The sequence below is a fragment of the Glossina fuscipes genome, unplaced genomic scaffold (assembly GCF_014805625.2).
Source record: "Glossina fuscipes isolate IAEA_lab_2018 unplaced genomic scaffold, Yale_Gfus_2 2, whole genome shotgun sequence".
NCBI lineage: Eukaryota > Metazoa > Arthropoda > Insecta > Diptera > Glossinidae > Glossina > Glossina fuscipes.
This window is the reverse complement of record NW_023998416.1, coordinates 21,823,054-21,829,598: the sequence shown is the minus strand read 5'-3', so window position 1 is coordinate 21,829,598 and position 6,545 is coordinate 21,823,054. Positions and strand designations below refer to the sequence as shown.

The 6,545-nt window shown below is 34.2% G+C and overlaps 1 protein-coding gene across 2 annotated transcripts in view; it reads right to left on the bottom strand.

The window, feature by feature from the left end:
- The window catches only part of LOC119633719, a 90,583-nt gene extending 84,307 nt beyond the window's left edge, over positions 1 to 6,276 (bottom strand). For both annotated transcript variants that reach the window (XM_038027414.1, XM_038027415.1), the window contains exon 1: positions 5,588 to 6,276. The gene's annotated coding sequence lies outside the window, so the exon portion shown is untranslated. The remainder of the gene's footprint in view (positions 1 to 5,587) is intronic.
- Between the last annotated feature and the right edge of the window lie 269 nt (positions 6,277 to 6,545).

The window sequence follows — 6,545 nt, the reverse complement described above, 5'->3', positions numbered from 1 at the left end:
ATAATTTCTTTGACGATCGTTGCAGCATAAGATGTTCCATTAAGGTAGACGTTGTTATGTGAAAAGTACTGTATTTAAGTTTTCACTGATGCTTAAAAAAATTTGCTTTTGATTTTAATCGAGCATATGAAGATGAGGTAAAAAACTTTGTATTCTTTGTCTAAAACACCTTCTCGATGAATAGATGCAAACAAATTGATTGAAAGATAAAAAGAAAAGCATTTTCTATGCAACGAGAGTGATGGGGGGGGTGAAAGGTTTTATATATAAAACAAAACATATATATAGAAAAGAGGCGGATACTGTAGATTATTTTTCTCATTTTCAACTTTCTAACAACTAACCAACTTTCTATGTATGTACGAATGAATACCGGAAGGCATATATACGCCGCATCGCTGTCTATTTATGTATTCGTATTATTTGAAGATGCAAAACTTTTAACATTCGTTTTTTTTTTTTTTTTACATTTTGTATAAAATGTGGTAAGATATTTGTATTTCTTTAAAGGTTAGTTCACTTTCAATAAACGTCAAAACTTTTCTTTAAAATTCGAAAATTGAAAAAACTCCACAAATTCAAGGGATTACGCTAGAGTCGGCCATTTGTTCTTATAACGCTCTACGCTAAGTTTAAACAAATATTTTATTTAATGAATGGCACATAAGTTATGTCACGTACCTGAATTGTCTTTTTTTTTTTTCGTTTTATACCCACCACCGAAGAATAGAGGTACGCAGGCATCCCTCGTATAACACGATACTTAGCAAATATGGTTTCAACACAAACACGATAAAAATTTGCGAATATGATAAGACGGTTTTGATGCAATAGGATGTCAAGAAAATCGAATAAGTATTCGGTTGGATTGCAATTTGCAATTGCTTTTTTCTTTTATTTTCATTTTATGCTTAATAAGACGAGTTTCAACAAAGTTTGAGAAAAAAAAAAAACAGTAGGTTAGTTGCAATGATTTGATGATTTTATTATTTCCCTACCCTACACCTTGCCTTATAGCGCAGGGAATGTTAAGTTTATGCGAATCGTTCTAGGACCCAGAAGAACTTGAACTACACTCGCCTTTTATTATACCCATCGATGCAGAATCATTTACTGAGTCGATCTAACCTTGTCTGTCCGGCTGTCCGTCTCATGTCCGTTCGTAATTTACGAGATAATTTGAAGAAAATTGGTACACTGACGTATTTTGGCCGAAGGACGATCGCTTTTGAAATATATTATATGAGAAAAAAATGTTTTTTCTTTTAACCTTAGATCTAATGGGGGCACCAATAAGAAATTAATTGCAAAAGTAAATTGCAATAAACGCATCTACAGGCAAAGAAATATTTGCGGCATGGACAAGTATTTAGAAACTTTTTCGTCTGCAATTGTAGCATCTAGAAATTCAGATTGCCATGATATATAGGATGTATACGTACGAATGTATGTATTAATGGATAGTTGAGGGTTCTGATTCAATTAAACTTGTTGTGTTGCACTTTAGAAATGACACTTTTGGAATCGTAATACAAACCTACCACATATAGGTTGTTAACATGATGTAGGATATTCGCCTCAGAATATGCTTTTGAATTAGATATCATGGAAAATTTATCTCAACGTGTTGTTCATATTGAAATTGCTTTCAGTGATTCGGCCAAATAATTGCAACGAACAACACAATCGCTTTCATTTAATTACATTAGTTTTTCGAGTTCTTTGTTTGCAAATAAATATATTTGTCCATCTATTAATAATAACAATAAAAATCAACAAAAACTCGCCAACATAAGCCAGCAAACAAGCACAAATGTATCGATTTTTCAGCATATCAAGCGCTAATTTCACGCAAAAACAGAGAGTTGAACTCATGGATTTCAAAGTCCAAGTGCTGGTAGCAGTTGTTGCAAGCAATAACCCGGAGGCATTTTGAATTTTCTTTTAAAAATATGCATGATGTATTTAGGCGAGGCCGATGACACCCTTTTGGTGGCTTAGGTGAAAATTTGAAAGCGTTTTGGCATAATAAGCATAACTTCTTCGCAGACTTCTAGTATCGAATAAGACATGAGCGAATCACTTCATATTTTAGTGAAATTAAGGTGAAAAGAGCTAATAGTCAAAATCAGACGATCATCTGCAAAGACTTAGCAGCCGAAGTCAGACGTTTCGCTTGACTGTTGCCGATTTGGAGTAGAAATAATTTCTCATCTCAGTTATCACCATGTGAGCCGATACATGTATCCTTGATAACTACGACATGGGCTTCTCCTATTTGTATGGTAATTTCAAGAAGTAGGTATGGTAACAGAGTTTTACGTCAAGTTGACACAGTGAAAGCGAAACGATACAAATAGGCGGAGACAACAAAAGATTAGAATGCGTTCGAACGCGTATCAGAAGGAATAGCTAAAAAGGTTGCTCCATTCTTCCAATATTCGCCAGGTTTCCTTATAGGTTCCCGAGACTGAAAAAAACAATTTTTTGAACGAAATGCCATATGCCAAACTTTTTTCTTTTTTAAGTCGACCGATCATTTAGGAGATATTCCCTATTTGTGTAACATTATGACGATCTGATAGAGGTAAGGAACGAGAAGGCGATAAGGGAGCGGTTCCAGCAGCTTAGTTGGCCCAAACTTTATGCCTTTACCAACTGGCCACTCACTGTAGCTCTACGGTCAAAGTAAACTCTTGCTTAGGCATATGTGACAAGCTGTACTCAATCTGCTGCCATACAAAATATTAGCATATGGTCGAAATAAGTTTATTGCTCTTAAAGGAGACCTTGTGAGTTTGAAATAAAGAGCATCACTAGACATGCTGTTCACTATATTTAGTAAATCTAATCGCTAAATATATTCTACACTAGTGAAGACAAACAAATGTATTTATTTGTTTGTCAAAAAAAAGGCGGGCCAATATTAAATGCATACTCATTGAAGCCCTCTCAAGTCTTCTAGGGATAAAGGTATCATTTCAAAAGGTGTTTTTGATGTAACTCTTTAAATATTTGTTTATCAAGTTTTAGGACCCCATCTAACATTTCTAAGCACAACACTCTCTGATACGCGGGCAGTTTCTTTCCTCAACTGTCTCTATGTAAATATATCTCACTGTTCTTTGCACCCCAGACTAAAAGGTTTGTATTTTTTTTAGAACGCATTTTTCTTATTTATTTAAGCTAATGTTCGCTGCATAAGTCAAAGGGTAATTGTATAAACGATTTCCATTATGGTTGCTTCGCAGCACATAAATGCTTGATTAAATATTTAAAATAGTCGCATTAATATATGTAGCTGTTGTAGCATGTAAACATTGCAGCCGCATTAAAATCCCATGTTAGATAATGATAAGCTTTGGCAGTCATGTTTTATTACTTTTCCTAAACTATTAATTCGCAGCTGTACAAATCACTTTGATGGGTACTTTAAGAAGGTCAAACTTTGTTCGAGATCGCACTTAAGCGATTGCCTTTCCATGTACTTATTCACTTTGTCCCCTATATGTGCAACATGATGGCGCTCTTAATGTATGCTTGTCCCATCGGTAAGTGTTATGCATTTTACCGACTGAGCACTCACTATAGCTGCAACCAAGTATGCTCTACAGCACTAAAGTTTTATTTTGTAGAAAATAGCGACAAAAACTATCAAACTTAAGGCAGTTAATCAGTCACAATAAGCAGATAAAGAATATTTGAAATTTAATCATTTTCAGGACAACATCTTTTATATTTGAATGTGAATCTAATCGCCGAAGGTCTTAATAATGATTTATTGCTCCAATGCAGAGTTTCCCAAACTTAACGTTTCTATGTAGCTATCGTAAGAGTAGGTGAGTGGATGAGAACCTCGATAAACAAGTCAGCATTCGCGTGTTCAAATCTCAGAGGCCTAGAGTTTACTTTGGTCATTGCTATAGCGCGTGTTCAGTTGGTGAAGGCATAATACTGACGAATTTGACACACATACCCATTAGTTGCGGCCACCACCCTATATCGTTCCCTTTCTTCAGTTCTTCTTTTTGGCCGTCACGCCCTGTTATACGAACGGGGAAGATACCCTAAGCAAACAAAATGGCGACTGCTCCCATCTCTTTCTTTAGAAAATGAGAATATTGCAAAGAGAATTTTGCTACTTTTTGGGACGAACCCGTACTGTGATGAATTCTGGGTTTCTTTTTTATACCCTGCACAACTTTTGCTACGAGACTGTATTAAGTTTGTACGAATGTATGCAAAACCCAGAAAGACTTAAGGCAGGCCTATCTTTTTAGCCTGACCATCTTATATTGTAGTGTTTAATCCATAGGTCGCAATTTTTGAGATATCTTGATGAAAACCGGGGCAACCACGTGTTTTGGCCGAATGCCGAACGCTATTGAATATGTTTTAGATTGGATCACTTTTTCCATTACATTCCATGTAACGACTTACTTTGAAATGTTATTACACGTATTAGGTGGCTTGGTGAACAATGGCCCACCATAATCTTTTTACTTGTTTTTCTTTTTGGATCATTGTTTTGTCATTTATATTTCCAACCACAACTGACCTTGCAATAATCCGACCTTCCTCGAAGGGATGTTATTTATCGGTTTTACAACGCGTTATGTTATGCATATTTTATTCAATTATGACTTCCAGAACTTCACTGTAGTAGAGAGGCAAATAGAAAGTATTTATTTATTTGGCTATAATCTTATATTGCCTACGGATCGGGCAGTCATCGACCTCTGCTCAATGAAATAACGCAAAGGAGGAACCGTTGTTTGCATATCCTATCGTAATATTAGCTCAACTTAACATTATAAGTTAATCCAGGTCTTCATGGAAAACCTTTTATCATGTTTTCAGCTTCGATTCAGCCTTACATTAAAAATACGTCGAGATCTGGAAATGTAAGCACAATATTCATAAAACATGTAAAAATAGTTAGCTTCATCAATCAAACGCAACCCTTTCAAATCCTTTCGACACGTGACCAATAGCAACTAAGCAAAATGTAAGATGATAACCATGAAAAAAAAAGGAAGAATAAAAAAATATCATTTGGAGCCAAGCCCGTAAATTATTAAACTATTGTATGGTATGAGGACGTTACACCCGTCAAATTTAATTCGACTACGACTTTTGTACATTCTGTCGTAACCTCACATAAGGATGAAAGGTCTCTTAGGAGAGAGAGAGAGAGTCATCCCAGTCATACGTACGCCTAAGATATTAAAAGAATTGAAGATTACTTAAATAAAATTCCCGTTGATTCTTCCTCGAACGTTCTTACTGAGAATAGTGTCTGTGTATGTGTAAATTATTTCCATGCGCCGTTAGCAAACAAAGAAAAACGTAACAAAGCTTATCATGACTAAATAGTAGGACAACCTTTAATTTGCACACAAATTTTAACCTAATTGCTATAGTTTGCCAAACACTCATTTAACATAACAAAAATGTACAACATTAGGCGCATACCTACCTTCATTAATGAAAATCATCAGTTATAAGGTTTCATTTTTATTTCGAAAATTTCCAAAACAAGGCAAAACAAAGCAATGAAATCCAACATAAATTTTTGTTTACCTACCATTAAATAACTTTAATATGAAATATAATCCGTGCTTGCTGTTACGTTGCGGTGTTGTTGTTGATGTTGTTGTTTGATCGTGATATCCTAACTGTTTATAGTTTGGAGTATAATATTCCGTTAAACAATGGCCGAGGAATAACTAAATCCATTGGGATTTTAATCAAAAATTTAAGAAATATTTTGAAGCACTTGCCATTTAATAATTTTTGTTGCTGTTGCGTGAGTTTTTTTCGAGTTTAGAAGACTTTACACACAATTATTTTTGGTTTTTTTTAAAGCATGAGAGAGCATATTACCAACACTGTTTTGTTTTTTAGCATCACATACTATTTATTATTTTCTATACAATAATTTATCTGACTTCACAAATTGTCACATTATATATATGTATATATATATATTTCATTTATGCGACCATCTATAATTTTCTTTGATTTATGATGTCTAAATTTTCGTCACCTCACACACATATATATATATATATATATATATGTATATATGATAACCCTTAGGAGAAAATATTAGTTGTATTTTTTGAATATATGTATGTTTTTATTCATTGAACTAATTAATGTCGTATTAAACACATTCACCCATGTAGTATTATATATTACATATATACACTGTTATGCATATGCCTATGTAAGCAGCATAATTTAGTATGAATTCAGAGCAAGCAAGTGTTTAAAATACATAAAGTGGGTATAGAAATATTAACTAACTTGTCACGACCGGCAATTATTACCCGTTATAACTGAACCGTCTTAACACGCGCCTTCGATATAACTAAATTTTCTTCCTTTCATGTGTCTTCGACTCGAACGACGTAAACATAAAACGAACGCTAACATTTTAGGGGCTCACGCAATGCCGTATAAAAATTCCAACGAATACAACAAAAAAAATTTTACAGAGCCAGAGAAATTTAGCAGAGTAACATAATTAGTCTCATTAC